The 17031-nt window shown below is 40.0% G+C and overlaps 1 protein-coding gene across 1 annotated transcript in view; it reads right to left on the bottom strand.

Annotated features, from left to right (window-relative positions):
• Window positions 1-16544, bottom strand: part of LOC133446729 (polycomb group RING finger protein 3) — a 169838-nt gene extending 153294 nt beyond the window's left edge. Inside the window, exon 1 of the mRNA XM_061724744.1 lies at window positions 16440-16544. The gene's annotated coding sequence lies outside the window, so the exon portion shown is untranslated. The remainder of the gene's footprint in view (window positions 1-16439) is intronic.
• Window positions 16545-17031: the final 487 nt, after the last annotated feature.

Genomic DNA, 17031 nt, shown 5'->3' with positions numbered 1-17031 from the left:
ACACCAACCCGACGTCGCCCGCTGTCGGCCGACTGCTGTGTCGCCTCGCGTCGCCTGTGTTGGGCTCGGTCGGGCTCAAAAAGAAGCACTAGACACACCGCAAAGACGACACCCAACGGCGAACTAGCACGTACGTTCTGCGCATGCGTGAGAGGTAATTCCCCTCCATACCAGCAGGCAGCGGTCGTCTGTATTCACTCAAAAACAAGGGAAAACCGGAAGCTCTGGGAAGCCGTAAACAAAACAAATAGGCTTCATATTCACACCACATTTCCACACCACTCTCGCTACCACAATGCGTAAGAATAAAGAATCGGCACTGGCGTTGTCAGCCCTCAGCTGTCAGCTTGTGGAAGAAGAAAAGAGGAGGCGGAGGCGAAAAATAAGAAGAAACCTCTTATCCTTCGCCGTGTGTTTGCTTTCGTCACTTCCGTTTCTCTTCTCGTGCACTGATTCGCTACCTGAACAGCCAATCACAGAGTGAGCTGTTTGACCGACGGCCGACGCCGATTCAACATGTCGAATCAGCAGAAAAGCTGCCGATGGGCGGCCGACCTGTGGCGACGTGCGGGACACACCGGGGAAACTAGCCCGACAGACGAGCACCGACGCTCATCGACGGCCGACAGTCGGCTTGGTGTGTCAGCGCCTTTACACCTAACGTTACAGGAAAACTAAAGTCAGCTTTCACAGTCATAAGCCAGTTCTCAAATGATACTTTGTAAAGCAACACAATTTCCACAACAATAATAAAAAGGATTACCAGTCCAACAAAAACTCCACTGTAGCTGCATCAGTTTTCAGCCCCATTGTCTCCCGATGTTGATGCGGCTTTGTAACTTCTTCTTTGTCTCTGCCTTTTTCGGCGGCAGACTTTCTTTTGTGTTCCACCTTTGCCGGTGGGGCAAGCAGAGGCCGCAGAGTTATGTGTCCTTGGTGTTGCCGTACTTTGGGAGGCGGGGAGTAGGTGAGGACTGTCCAATCACTGACTACGTTTACATGCAGTCAAAATTGGGGTTATTGCTAATATTCCGGTTACTGAAACATTGGGAATATTCCGTTTACATGGTGATTAATCATTCAGGATATCTGGATCAAACCAGCGACGCGTGGAGAACATCATGACGCAATTACCGTCATTTCTGCTTCTTCTTCCTGTATCCAAATTCTATTTTTTTTTTTTATAATTTTCTTTTTTTGAAGATATTTTTGGGCTCTAGTGGCCCTTTATTGAAGTTGCAGACTGGAAAGGGGTAGAGAGAGAGAATGGGGATGACATGCAGCAAAGGTGCGCAGGCCGGGATTCCAACCTGCGACCGCTGCAGGAGGACTGTGGCTTAACCCACTACGCCACCGAGCGGCCCCCTATATCCAAATTCAAAACAAATGCTGCTTCAGCAACTTTTCTCTCACCTTCTTGTAAATCTTCTATCCCGGTACTTTCTACCGTCTACAAATGCAGAAATGTTCATATCCTTCATTACATTTATGAAGTGATTAGTCTCCTCCTGGTCTTGGTTTCTCCGTGTTTAGAAGAACTTCCTGGACTCAAAAGACCAGGATTCCTTGTGAACAGAGCATGTGCAGAAAACACATTCCTGTTCCGTTTGATGGGGATATTCCGTTTGGTGTTTACATGACCCAATATTCAGTTTTAAAAGGAGTAACCCAGGGGTCATATTTGGGTTTTTAAAAACCGGAATATGAGCAAATTCGGGTTATTCAAAGGGGTTATTGGTGTTTACATGGCCGTGCAAAACTGGGTTATTGCCAATATTTGGGTTTTAAAAGGGTTATTGATGCTGAAAACGCAGTCACTGACATTCAAGCAGATTGACCAATAGGCGCCATTCGGCCCGAACGGCGCCTATTGGTCGACTTCTTTGCAGGATTACAGCAGATAGAATCATATTTCATAGGTAACACTATTGGGCCACAACAACCTTATAAATTATTTTGTTAAAAATGTACAATATGTATGTTGTGTTGATCTGCCGAGACGTGCGTCTGCGAGCGGGTGCGCGTGCATGTGCATGCGCGTGTCTGAGCGCGGCGCCGCAGCTCAGCGCAACAGGTGAGCGTAATTGGACTGATAACAGCTCGCGCCAGAGACACTGAGATAACACGAGATGTTCATGGCGCTGACGGCAACAGAAAGGCAAAATTATACAGGAATCACTAGGGATCACTAGAGAAAACGCATGGGAAAGAGGAAAAAAGAGCAAAGAGGCTACCGGTGAGCTCACGTTTCCTTTCTAAATAATCTCAGTTTCTACCTGCGTGAAGAGTTATATTATGGCTGCCAATACAGTCTGCTTAATTATTTGTTTACTCTGCTGAAAGTAAGCGTTCATTTACTCATAAATTCATTCCTTTGTTTTGATTTGGCTTAAATAAAACGAACTCTGTTATGCATTTAAAACAATTAGGATGATGAAATGATTGTGAATGCTAAAATCATTTGAAATATTTGATTTCATTAAAATTAAGTGTGATTTAAATGTCATAAAATGTGTAAAATAATCTTGGTTAAAACCCAAGGTAAAATGTTAACTTAAAAGTTGGCCTACAGTAGGTGGTTTTAAAGAACTGGCTTTTGTTTGCACCTTTAGGCCTAAAATTGTTTTGTGCCTGTTGTGTATGCGCCTGCTTATTTACAGAATATCTGCCTTATGTTTAAAATTAAGTAATGGATCATTAATATAGGCCATTTACATTTACGCTTTAATTTGATCATTTGCGATGTTTAAACTGAAATAATGATTAATGCATGTTTAATATAGGCTATTTACCTTTGCCTAGTTAGATGTGGTTTTTGTTTGAAAGTCTGAGTAATTTACATTGTGCATTTGATACTGCTTTAATTTGATTATTTTATTTGTCCCTTTTTAAAGGTTTTTCACCTAACTAACAAACTGGTCAATAAAAAACTTAAGTCAGTGAAATCCTGAGTCTGATGACTCTTTTTGTTACGCGAATCGATGGAACAGAATTAGGGCCAAGCAGGAAAAAATAAAGTAATATTTTAGAGGAAGATTTTTTTTCCATCATGCACTTCGAGAAAAAAGGCGGAATGTCGAAAAAAAGTCGAAAATTTCGGGAAAAAAGTCAAAATGTCGAGAAAAAAGTCGAAAATTTCGGGAAAAAAGTCAAAATGTCGAGAAAAAAGTCGAAATGTCGAGATTAATGTTGAAGTAAAATTTAGAGAAAAAAGTCAAAATGTCGAGAAAAAAGTCGAAAATTTCGGGAAAAAAGTCAAAATGTCGAGAAAAAAGTCGAAATGTCGAGATTAATGTTGAAGTAAAATTTAGAGAAAAAAGTCAAAATGTCGAGAAAAAAGTCGAAAAAATTCGGGAAAAACGTCAAAATGTCGAGAAAAAAATCGAAAATTTCGGGAAAAAAGTCAAAATTTCGGGCCGCTCGGTGGCGCAGTGGGTTAAGCAGCGGGCCATATACTGAGGCTACAGTCCTCCTCCTGCAGCGGTCGTGGGTTCGAATCCAGCCCGCGCACCTTTGCTGCGTGTCTCTACCCCTTTCCAGTCTGCATCTTTCAATAAAGGGCCACTAGAGCCCAAAAAAACCTTTAAAAAAAAAAAGAAAAAAGTCAAAATTTCGAGAAAAAAGGAAGAAAAAAAATGAAAAAAAAAAAGGTCAAACATTTTTTAAAAAAAGCTCCAGGAGCCACTAGGGCGGCGCTAAAGAGCCGCATGCGGCTCTGGAGCCGCGGGTTGCCGAGCCCTGTACTAGATTTAGTCAGATTCACGTGACATCTGGCGAACAAATCAAGTCATTAAACTTTAAAGGTTTCATTGAACGTCTCCGCCAGGATGGTAAAAAGAAGACATTGTTGTGACACGAAGCTTTCACATCCAATTTGTCCAAATCCTTCCCTTTTCAAGTGTGGGAAACCCGTGACGTTCGAGATAGTGATGCACCGAAATGAAAATTTGTGGCCGAAACCGAAACCGAAAATAATAATAAACACTTGGCCGAATACCGAACAATACCGAACATGGTTCTTCAGCAGTTTTTCCATTTATTTTGCCAATTTTTTCACCATTGCATAAATCAAATACATTTGATTTAGGCATGCTTTTCAAAGAAAAAAATCTTTTACAAAATTACAAGGTAGAAAATATTTATTGAACATAAAAAAATGAAAATGTTTTATTTTCCCAACATTATGTTGTTTTGGTTCCACCTCCTGGTGAATGTTAGGTAAAATTCTTATGGGGTTAGTTTTTGGTTGGCTAACGATTTATGTAGTGCGCAACGTTATGGGACGGAGCGGCCAGTCTATTTCCTTATTTTACAACGCCGTTATTAATTGTTCGGTTTTTTCCCCACTTATTCCACCGAACACCGAAAGTGTTTTTTTGCCATTTTCGGCCGAACAATTTCGGTTACCGAACAATCGGTGCATCACTAGTTCGAGATACACTTGACAATGTAAAATCGTAGACCCTAGCGTTAAACTCAGCTGTCCAGGAGCCACCGCTCCCTCCAGCCCTCCGTTGTTGTCAGAGTCAGAGTCCGGTCCGTTTAGGCTTAACGCATCCCAAATCAAGAGCCGGGGCTGTAAACATCCCTTCTCCTTTAAATGAGCCCCGGCACACTCGGATTCTGGTGTCACGCTGAAATAACGACACAAACGACGGCCCGATCTTTGAAAATCTGCCAGCGTTCTCTCTCTTTAAAGCTTCAGAGAGCAGCTCAGATGTTTGTTAAAACACACACACAAGCCGGGGCGCAGCGCCGCGCTGCACGGGGATTCAAGGCCAATGAAAGCTCTGAAAAGCAGAGACGACGCTTGAACAATGTGTTTACTTTCATAATCACTCACTGATTCATCTGCGGGCAACAAGTGAGTCAAGTGCTTTCGACATCCACGCTATCAGTCGGGCTGCAGCGGATTGTGTTTTGTCAACACGCGGCGTTAATGTCAGCACAATTAAACTCACTAGGACTCGGCACAGAGGCGAGGAATATTATCTTTGGCTTTTCCTGCAACAAGTCTGCTCAGGAGGGCGGCCCGGCGTCGCGGTGATTCAGAGATCTGCTCATTAGAAGATTTGTAGACAGAAATCCTGCAGCTGAGCTGAATTTGACTGGAGTTACTCGCGACAGCTGTTTCACCGTGAAACCGCAGCTCGACGTCTCGGCGTACGCAGGACGGCGTCGTCAGGAGACTACCGATGCTTGAAATCCAACCAAACAGCACTCGCCTCAAGAGTGGCGGTGATTCATATTCGAGATGAGGGAAAACGACTCATGCATCTTCTAGATCAGGGGTCGGCAAAATGTTTTAGAGCCATATTGGACCAAAAACACAAAAAAACTAATATGTCTGGAGCCGCAAAAACTGAAAAGTCTTTTATCAGAATTAGAATGAAGAAACACATGCTGCATGTTTCTATATTAGTTATAACTGGGTCCTCGGCTGCAAATGTAGCTGCTAATGTCTTTCCACACGACTCTTTTTGTTACGCGAATCGATGGAAGAGAATTAGGGCCAAGCAGGAAAAAATAAAGTAATATTTTAGAGGAAGATTTTTTTTCATTATGCACTTCAAGAAAAAAGTCGAAATGTCGAAAAAAGTCGAAATGTCGAGAAAAAAGTTGAAAATGTTGAGAAAAAAGTCAAAAATGTCGAGAAAAAAGTCGAAATGTCGAGAAAAAAGTCAAAATGTTGAGAAAAAAGTCGAAATGTTGCGAAAAAAAGTCGAAATGTTGAGAAAAGTCGAAATGTTGAAAAAAAAGTCGAAATGTCGAGATTAATGTTGAAGTACAATTTCGAGAAAAAAGTCAAAATGTTGAGAAAAAAGTTGGAATGTTGTGAAAAAAGTCGAAATGTCGAGAAAAAAAGTCAAAATGTCGAGAAAAAAGTCAAAATGTCGAGAAAAAAGTCAAAATGTTGAAAAAAAAGTCGAAATGTCGAGATTAATGTTGAAGTACAATTTCGAGAAAAAAGTCAAAATGTTGAGAAAAAAGTTGGAATGTTGTGAAAAAAGTCGAAATGTCGAGAAAAAAAGTCAAAATGTCGAGAAAAAAGTCAAAATGTCGAGAAAAAAGTCAAAATGTTGAAAAAAAAGTCGAAATGTCGAGATTAATGCTGAAGTACAATTTCGAGAAAAGTCAAAATGTCGAGAAAAAAGTCGAAAATGTCGAGAAAAAAGTCAAAATGTTGAGAAAAAAGTCGAAATGTTGCGAAAAAAAGTCGAAATGTTGAGAAAAGTCGAAATGTTGAAAAAAAAGTCGAAATGTCGAGATTAATGTTGAAGTACAATTTCGAGAAAAAAGTCAAAATGTTGAGAAAAAAGTTGGAATGTTGTGAAAAAAGTCGAAATGTCGAGAAAAAAAGTCAAAATGTCGAGAAAAAAGTCAAAAATGTCGAGAAAAAAGTCAAAATTTCGAGAAAAAAGTCAAAATTTCGAGAAAAAGGGAAGAAAAAAAAAAGAAAAAAGAAAAAAAAAAGGAAAAAAAAGGTCAAACATTTTATAAAAGCTCCAGGAGCCACTAGGGCGGCGCTAAAGAGCTGCATGCGGCTCTAGAGCCGCGGGTTGCCGACCCCTGTTCTAGATTTAGTCAGATCCACGTGACATCTGGCGAACAAATCAAGTCATTAAACTTTAAAGGTTTCATTGAACGTCTCCGCCAGGATGGTAAAAAGAAGACATTGTTGTGACACGAAGCACAACATCCTATTTGCTCCAAGCTTGTCATATTTATTAGCTTCTCTAACCAGAAGATTTACAGGCCACCGTTGGGTTATCATCATCATCATCATCATCGCATCATCACTCCGCAGAGGCAGGAAGTCTGCCCAAATGGGACAAATCATCCATAACGTGCTTATGTTCCCTCTCTCGTGCTTCACGGTGGACACAGGAAGTGATTTTAACTTTTCGGCAACAACCAGGAAGGCAAAAGTCTGAGCGTGCGGGAGTCGTGCGTTTATGAGAAGCTGTGCACTTCTGAGGTCAAACTGAAAACACAAAGCAGACATTAAATATTCTTTTAAAAAGACGTGTGACACTTTTAACACTTTTAACCACATGACTTCCTCTTAAAGCCACCTTATGTAGTGATGAAATATCTGACCACATGGAGGCAGAAGATCACACGAAAGGTTCACGTCTCAACTACAAACCTTCAGAGGGACGAGACATGCCAAACCATCCCCACTCAAAGTAATGTCAGCAGCTTCTTAAGACTGAATTATGGTTCTGCGTTAAACCAACGCAGAGCACACGCTGTCATCGTGACGCCGTCGTGAACCTTCGGACTTCTCCGTCACTCCATTTCTCCACGGTGCAGTACTCCCCGTGACCGCTAGTTCGTGATCTTTTCCTGAATGGTTTATCCGACTTTTCCGGTCACAGTGAATCAAAGAAATAAGGACAACTATTGTGCAAAAAACCAAAACAAAAAAATCACACATACACAAAGAAAAAAGAGCTGAAAGTTCACAACTGTTTCAAACCGGAAACCGGAAATGCGTTGCTACCAAGCGAACCAATCACAGCCCTCTCGTCTGCGTTTGGTCTGCGTCGCCTCAATGCATAGTTACAATTTTTGGGAGGGGACGTCAGTGACTGTTTCCATGCATCAATAACCCTTTTAAAACCAGAATATTGGCAATAACCCGAATTTGCACGGCCATGTAAACACCAATAACCCCTTTGAATAACCAGAATTTGCTCATATTCTGGTTTTTAAAAACCCCAATATGAGCCCTGGGTTACTCCTTTTAAAACCTGAATATTGGGTCATGTAAACGCCAAACGGAATATCCCCATCAAACGGAACAGGAATTTGTTTTCTGCTCATGCTCTGTTCACAAGGAATCCTGGTCTTTTGAGTCCAGGAAGTTCTTCTAAACACGGAGAAACCAAGACCAGGAGGAGACTAATCACTTCATAAATGTAATGAAGGATATGAACATTTCTGCATTTGTAGACGGTAGAAAGTACCGGGATAGAAGATTTACAAGAAGGTGAGAGGAAAGTTGCGCGAAGCAGCATTTGGATACAGGAAGAAGAAGCGGAAATTACGCTAATCACGTTCTCCGTGCGTCGCTGGTTTGATCCAGATATCCTGAATGATTAATTACCATGTAAACGGAATATTCAGAATGTTTCAGTAACCGGAATATTAGCAATAACCCGAATTTTGACTGCATGTAAACGTAGTCAGCGACGCCGTGGGCTACGGCGTAGGAAACACGTCGACGCGTACCCTACGCCGTAGGCACGGCGTCATTTTGACGCAGAACCATAACTCAGCCTTTATATGTCCACTCAGCAGATCGATACGCCTCCATCTGCTCAGAACTGGTACTGCTATAACGAGTAGCTTTAAAATTAAAGCAACTTCAGCCATTTTTAACTCAGGATCTCTCCACAGACATATTGGGGCACGTTCTCCGTTTTCTTTTGTCATTATGTCGAGCCTTTCGCTCACTGCTGCGTAACACGGTACCGAAAGAGTTGTCGCAGGACTCAACTGGAGCTGAAAGTAAGTCTGGGTGGTTTCGGTTGATGGTGATGGAAATGCTTTCTGCAAATAATGCTGTGAATGAAGCTGGTAAAAATAACTTTCCAGATGTCACTTTAAAGATGTCATCCTCCAAGTCTGGACATTTGTCCTCAAGACCCCAGAAATCTGCCGATCTTTCTCATTCAGCCCAATATTTTTCTGTTTTGACTTGATAACAACATCTTTCAACTCAAACACCATGCTTTGAAAAGTGCACTTGAGGTAAACTCCGGTTCGGTTTTAAACCACGTCAACCGCATCTTTCCCCCCATGAACGTCTTCAAACATGTCCCTGACGGGGGGGTTGAATGCAGACCCATCACACAGAGATCCAGAAAAGACTATCAGTAGTCCATGAGATCAAGTATTTAGGCATAGTAAGTAATAGATTCACAACTCACGTTTAAAACCCAAGTTAAAAAAGTTGTGAATGGAATTAAATTTAATCTGGTAAATTTAAACACATTAGGAATAATCTAACAACTGAGGCTGCAAAGTTAAACATCAACGCTGTGATTGTCTCACACATAAACTACTGTCTCAACCGCTGGTCCAGACAAGTAGGACCGCATTACAATCAGGGGAAAAACTCTATAAGGCTTTGAAAACATTGGATAAAAAAATCAAATTTATATCATCATTGTAATATTTTAACTTTTTTAAACCTGGGAAATATGATTAAGTTTGCAGACATTTTACTTGTGTATATAAAATCCTTCATGGTCTGGCCCCCCCTCCACTCAATGAGTTTATTAAACTAAATCTAAACTCATCTAGCAGAGCTGCAACAGAGGAGATTGTAAAACATGTAAAACTGCACATAGTAAAAGTTCCTTTGGGCCGTCGGCCTTTTCCTATCGAGCAGCTCGTACCTGGAACACTAAACCCGTACAACTAAAGCCGAGGACACACCAACCCGACGTCGGCCGACTGTCGGCCGACTACTGTGTCGCCTCGCGTCGCCTGTGTCGGGCTGGGTCGGGCTCAAAAAGAAGCACTTGGACACACCGCAAAGACGACACCCAGCGGTAGTCGGTATTCACTCTAGTGATGGGCGGTATGGACTAAAAAGTGTATCACGGCATTTATCCCGATAACGATAAAAATTACGATAAAAAAAATACCAATTCAACTCCATCTTTGTAACTATAAATCTATCACCACATTCAGTCTTTGGAGCCAAATCACTGCTCTAAAAGATACTAAATACTAAACTACACCAATTACATTGAATTGATAAAAACCAATTAAATGAGTCGCACTCAGATCCGCCTTCCGCCATGTTTGTTACACAAACACGTCATCAACGGGAATTTTTTTCTTTCTTTCTTTCTTTCAGGCTCATCTCTTTCTTTCTTTCTTTCTTTCTTTCTCTTTCCTTCCTTCCCGTACATTGTGCGTGGATTTAACGCAGAACCATAAATCAGTTTTACACAGAAACATCATCAACAGGAATGTATTGTTTTTACCGCAAGATGACAAATTCTTACTGTGGGGAATTTTTTTGACGGTTTATCGTGAACGGTAAAATATCTCCCATTCCTAATTCACTCAAAAACAAGGGAAAACCGGAAGCTCTGGGAAGCCGTAAACAAAATAAATAGGCTTCATATTCACACCACAATGCGTAAGAATAAAGAATCGGCACTGGCGTTGTCCGCCCTCGGCCTTCAGCTTGTGGAAGAAGAAAAGAGGAGGCGGAGGTGAAAAATAAGAAGAAACTGCACTACATGGGTGAAATCATGGACACAACAGCGACAGCTCAAGGAGCTTACCCCAACCTGTGTCGAGAGCTGGAGATGAATGAAACCAACCATTTCAAAAATTTCGCTCGGTTCAGCTCCACGCTACCTGAACAGCCAATCACAGAGTGAGCTGTTTGACCGACGGCCGACGCCGATTCAACATGTGGAATCGGCTGAAAAGCTCCCGACGGGCGGCCGACCTGTGGCGACGTGTGGGACACACCGGAGAAACTAGGCCGACAGACGCACCGACGCTCAACGACGGCCCGACGGTCGACAGTCGGCTTGGTGTGTCAGCGCCTTAAGGAACATCACATCTCTTCATTCCTTCTCACAAAACAGTGTTACTGGATAATCAAACATGCTGTCATAATCTGGTATAATCAGGTTATTGTTTTTACTACCTATTTGTGCTTTTGTGCTTTTGTGTGAGCTAATGTGTTTCAGGGTTCATACACATTTTAACAAATTTTAACAAATTTCCAGGACTTTTCCATGACTTGGCAGCAAGTTTCCATGACTATACACGACCTCTAAAACATCAATGTATGAATGAAATATAGAAATACAACTATGTAAAGTCTCCACAATGGAAATCTAATGACAATTATGGTTTTACACAAAATAAACATTTATGTAGTATGTAGTATATGTTGTATAGTAATCTAATATAACTGTAATAACATATAATAATCGATCTGCATGATGCGCAAGATGCTAGTCACTTCACGCGCGAGAACGGGCAAGACTTTTCTATACGAAATATTTATTGATCAATTTCAAATCTACCTTATAGGCTGTTATTCCTAAATGTTATCATAAAGTGAGAAAAATAAATCCCATGATTTTTCCAAAACTTTCGGGGTGAACTTAAGTTTCCAAAACTTTTCCAGGCCTTGAAAATTACATTTTCAAATTCCATGACTTTTCCAGGTTTTTTTCAAAAACGTATGAACCCTGGTGTTTGTGTGCTATAGTTCTTCTTTTATGTGTTTGTCATTATTCTGAGTTGTGTCATGGGTTTTACTAATTGTTTGTACTCTGTGCTTTAGTGTTTTAGTGTGTTCACACACACGCACACACCATCAACCTGCCAGGGACTGCAGATGTAAATTAGCCTGTACGGTTAAATCTGGCAACATTTACATGATGGACTCAAGTGCTCATAGATAGAGGCCCCGTTTACACATAGCCGGGTATTTACAAAAACGGATATTTCCCCCTCTACGTTTTGAAAAATTCCATCGTTTACACGAGATCATTTTCAAAATCTCTTCGTTTACACGAATCCGCATAAATAGGCTGTTAACGTCATGCCAGCCAATCAGAATCCTGGAAAAAACATCAACAAAGATTTATGGTTCCGCGTTACACCAACGCAGAGCCTACGGCAGCGACGCACACCGTACGGTGCGCGTCGCTGCGTATCCTACGCCGTAGGCTCTGCGTTGGTGTAACTCGGAACCATAAATCAGCCTTAACTGCCATTTACTTCCAAGACGGAACGAGAGTCTTTGGTTTGGAGTGACAGAGTGGAGTTACTTTTAAGTGTGACTTTAGAATATAAAACAAGTAAAATACAAGAAAATATTGACGGTTACAAACAAATTGTAACCACAGGTGTCACTCATGACGCTGGTGACGTTTCTGTCTCATAATGTGACGTTCTGAAGCCTAAATGTCCGTTTTCCTCTGTTTAGATGCAAACGTGAAAACGGAGTTTTTGAAAATCTCCACTTTGGCCGGAGTTTTCAGAAATTATGGTTTTTGGAGACTTTGAGCTTCAGGAGGAGGGAGAAGTTTAAAAGGCAGGAAGGAGGGAGATGTTAGCCTAATAATGGAGGAGCAGCAGCTCCAGGATCAGCTCGGCGGCTGCAGGAGCTGCACAAACCTGCCGTCTCTCCTTTCCATCCCTTATGTCATTTCATCAATGAATGTGGTTTTACTGCTATTTCAACATTTAGAGTCATCACCAGAAAAATAACACCAGAAAAATAACTTATTTGACAATTTTCACCTGTTTCAAGTAAATTTTAACTTGAAATAAGTAGAAAAATCTGCCAGTGGAACAAGATTTATCTTCTTATTACAAGCAAAAAAATCTTGTTCCACTGGCAGATTTTTCTACTTTTTAAGTGAAAATCTACTTGAAACAGGTGAAAATTGTTGTTTTTTCCAGTAATGAGTCTTGTTTTAAGTGGAATGAGATTTTTGACTAAAAATTAGACATTTTCACTTGAAATTAGTAGAAAAATCTGCCAAATTCACTGGCAAGAAAGTGAATCAAGTAGAAATCTTTCTTCGTTCTACTGGCAGATTTTTCTACTTATTTCAAGTGAAAATGTCTAATTTTTAGTCAAAAAATCTCATTACACTTAAAACAAGACTCATCACTGGAAAAAACAACAAGTTTCTCCTGTTTCAAGTAGATTTTCACTTGAAATAAGTAGAAAAATCTGCCAGTGGAACAAGATTTCTACTTGATTCACTTTCTTGACAGTGAATTTGGCAGATTTTTCTACTAATTTCAAGTGAAAATTTACTTGAAACAGGTGAAAATTGTCTTGTTTTAAGTGTAATGATATTTTTTAGTGATATTTCATGTGCAACTCCTCCCAGAAAGCTGCACAGACTTGTTGGCTCTTTACACGCTTCTCTCTCCCCCAACAATGTGAGCGGGTCTGCGGGGAAACGTGCAGCCCTGGCGGGGGGACCGGGGACGGGGCTCCGGCCCTGGTCCTGGTCCTGGTCCAGACCTCGTGTTGGGGGGGACAGAGAACACAGGGAACCAGCAGGAGGAGGGAGAAGTTTAAAAGGCAGGAAGGAGGGAGATGTTAGCCTAATAATGGAGGAGCAGCAGCTCCAGGATCAGCTCGGCGGCTGCAGGAGCTGCACAAACAAGATTTCTACTTGATTCACTTTCTTGCCACTGAATTTGGCAGACTTTTTTACTAATTTCAAGTGAAAATTTACCTGAAACAGGTGAAAATGTCTCATTTTTAGTAAAAGAAATCTCATTATACTTAAAACAAGACTCATCACTGGAAAAAACAACAATTTTCACCTGTTTCAAGTAGATTTTCACTTAAAATAAGTAGAAAACTCTGCCAGTGGAACAAGATTTCTACTTGATTCACTTTCTTGCCAGTGAATTTGGCAGATTTTTCTACTAATTTGAAGTGAAAATTTACTTGAAACAGGTGAAAATGTCTCATTTTTAGTAAAAAAAATCTCATTATACTTAAAACAAGACTCATCACTGGAAAAAACAACAATTTTCACCTGTTTCAAGTAGATTTTCCCTTGAAATAAGTAGAAAAATCTGCCAGTGGAACAAGATTTCTACTTGATTCACTTTCTTGCCAGTGAATTTGGCAGATTTTTCTGCTAATTTCAAGTGAAAATCTACTTGAAACAGGTGAAAATTGTTGTTTTTTTCCAGTAATGAGTCTTGTTTTAGGTGTAATGACATTTTTTGACTAAAAATTAGACATTTTCACCTGTTTCAAGTAAATTTTCACTTGAAATAACTAGAAAAATCTGCCAGTGGAACAAGATTTCTACTTGATTCACTTTCTTGCCAGTGAATTTGGCAGATTTTTCTACTAATTTCAAGTGAAAATGTCTCATTTTTAGTCCAAAAAATCAAATTACACTTAAAACAAGACTCATCACTGGAAAAAACAACAATTCTCACCCGTTTCAAGTAGATTTTCAATTAAAATAAGTAGAAAAATCTGCATGTGGAACAAGATTTCTACTTGATTCACTTTCTTGCCAGTGAATTTGGCAGATTTTTCTGCTAATTTCAAGTGAAAATCTACTTGAAACAGGAGAAACTTGTTGTTTTTTCCAGTGATACATCTTGTTTTAAGTGTAATGAGATTTTTTTACTAAAAATTAGACATTTTCACTTGAAATTAGTAGAAAAATCTGCCAAATTCACTGGCAAGAAAGTGAATCAAGTAGAAATCTTGTTCCACTGGCAGATTTTTCTACTTATTTCAAGTGAAAATCTACTTGAAACAGGAGAAAATTGTTGTTTTTTTCCAGTAATGAGTCTTGTTTTAAGTGTAATGAGATTGTTTGACTAAAAATGACACATTTTCACCTGTTTCAAGTAAATTTTCACTTGAAATAAGTAGAAAAATCTGCCAGTGGAACAAGATTTCTACTTGATTCACTTTCTTGCCAGTGAATTTGGCAGATTTTTCTGCTTATTTCAAGTGAAAATCTACTTGAAACAGGAGAAACTTGTTGTTTTTTTCCAGTAATGAGTCTCGTTTTAAGTGTAATGACATTTTTTGACTAAAAATGAGACATTTTCACTTGAAATTAGTAGAAAAATCGGCCAAATTAACTGGCAAGAAAGTGAATCAAGTAGAAATCTTGTTCCACATGCAGATTTTTCTACTTATTTCAAGTGAAAATCTACTTGAAACAGGTGGAAATTGTTGTTTTTTTCCAGTAATGAGTCTTGTTTTAAGTGTAATAAGATTTTTTAGTGATATTTCATGTGCATCTCCTCAGCAGGAGGAGGGAGAAGTTTAAAAGGCAGGAAGGAGGGAGATGTTAGCCTAATAATGGAGGAGCAGCAGCTCCAGGATCAGCTCGGCGGCTGCAGGAGCTGCACAAACAAGATTTCTACTTGATTCACTTTCTTGCCAGTGAATTTGGCAGATTTTTCTGCTTATTTCAAGTGAAAATCTACTTGAAACAGGAGAAAACTGTTGTTTTTTTCCAGTAATGAGTCTTGTTTTAAGTGTAATGAGATTTTTTGACTAAAAATTAGACATTTTCACCTGTTTCAAGCAAATTTTCACTTAAAATTAGTAGAAAAATCTGCCAAATTCACTGGCAAGAAAGTGAATCAAGTAGAAATCTTCTTCCACTGGCAGATTTTTCTACTTATTTCAAGTGAAAATGTCTCATTTTAGTCAAAAAAATCTCATTACACTTAAAACAAGACTCATCACTGGAAAAACAACAATTTTTTCCTGTTTCAAGTAGATTTTCACTTAAAATAAGTAGAAAAATCTGCCAGTGGAACAAGATTTCTACTTGATTCACTTTCCTGCCAGTGAATTTGGCCGATTTTTCTGCTTATTTCAAGTGAAAATCTACTTGAAACTGTTTTTTTTCCAGTGATGAGTCTTGTTTTAAGTGTAATGAGATTTTTTGACTAAAAATTAGACATTTTCACTTGAAATTAGTAGAAAAATCTGCCAAATTCACTGGCAAGAAAGTGAATCAAGTAGAAATCTTGTTGCACATGCAGATTTTTCTACTTATTTCAAGTGAAAATCTACTTGAAACAGGAGAAAATTGTCTTGTTTTAAGTGTAATGAGATTTTTTTTTACTAAAACAGACATTTTCACCTGTTTCAAGTAGATTTTCACTTGAAATAAGTAGAAAAATCTGCTTGTGCTTGTGATCTGCAAGTGAAAATCTACTTGAAACAGGAGAAAATTGTTGTTTTTCCAGTAATGAGTCTCGTTTTAAGTGTAATGAGATTTTTTGACTAAAAATGAGACATTTTCACTTGAAATTAGTAGAAAAATCTGCCAAATTCACCGGCAAGAAAGTGAATCAAGTAAAAATCTTGTTCCACATGCAGATTTTTCTACTTATTTCAAGTGAAAATCTACTTGAAACAGGTGGAAATTGTTGTTTTTTTCCAGTAATGAGTCTTGTTTTAAGTGTAATAAGATTTTTTAGTGATATTTCATGTGCATCTCCTCAGCAGGAGGAGGGAGAAGTTTAAAAGGCAGGAAGGAGGGAGATGTTAGCCTAATAATGGAGGAGCAGCAGCTCCAGGATCAGCTCGGCGGCTGCAGGAGCTGCACAAACCTGCGGTCTCTCGTCTGCAAAAACCCTCCTTTCCCTGCACCTTTTCCGGGCTTTAACAGCTCACTTCCCTGCTTAAAACCCCCCTGAATCCCCCACTGGTGTTGCAAGTGCAGGGCCCGGGCCGGCGCCGCCATACACCCGCACACAGACGGACAACAGCCCGCACGGCGGCGGCGGCGGCGGCGACAACGTGCCCCGCAGCAGCGGCAGGACGTGCGGGGAAACCACGGGCAGTGCTGGGGGGGGAGAACCGGGGGAACCAGACCCACACCAGCAACAAAACTAGACCCAGCAGACACACTAACCTGTTTAAAAGCCGCCAGGACCGCTGGATGTGGAGCCGGATCCGAGTTAAATCCACTATCAGTAAAACAAAGAGGCGAAAATGACCGAGCGCTCACGGAACTAGCCGAAAGTGCCGGCGCGCATGCGCGGGGCGGGGTGAACGAGGGCAGCTCCAGCTCGCTGCTTTTCTTTTTTCTTTTTTTTTTTTTTTTTTTAATTGATCCATTAAAATGTGGCGTTAATTATTCATGTGGTGCCATTTATTTTTTTTCCATTTTTAATAATAATACATTTTATTTGTAGAGAACTTTTCATGAATAATCTCAAAGTGCTTACATTCTTTAATGACCTGCCGTGACCCCGGAGCCTCAGGGGAGCAAACAAAGAGAAAGAAGGAAAAAGGGGTTTTAAATAATCAGAGCTGGTAGAGGAGCCAAAAATTGTACTCAAGTAAAAGTACTGTTACTTCAGAATAGAATAAAAGTAAAAATGTACTTGGTGAAAAAACTACTCAAGTACTGAGTAACTGTTGAGTAACGTCTGATTTATTTTTTTAACACAACCATTCAAACAGACAAAAGTACAAAATAATCATCTTCAGGAAAATTAAAT

The sequence above is a fragment of the Cololabis saira genome, chromosome 7, assembly GCF_033807715.1.
Source record: "Cololabis saira isolate AMF1-May2022 chromosome 7, fColSai1.1, whole genome shotgun sequence".
Lineage (NCBI taxonomy): Eukaryota > Metazoa > Chordata > Actinopteri > Beloniformes > Belonidae > Cololabis > Cololabis saira.
Note: the sequence above shows the minus strand (reverse complement) of the source record. Positions and strands in the feature narration are given on the sequence as shown.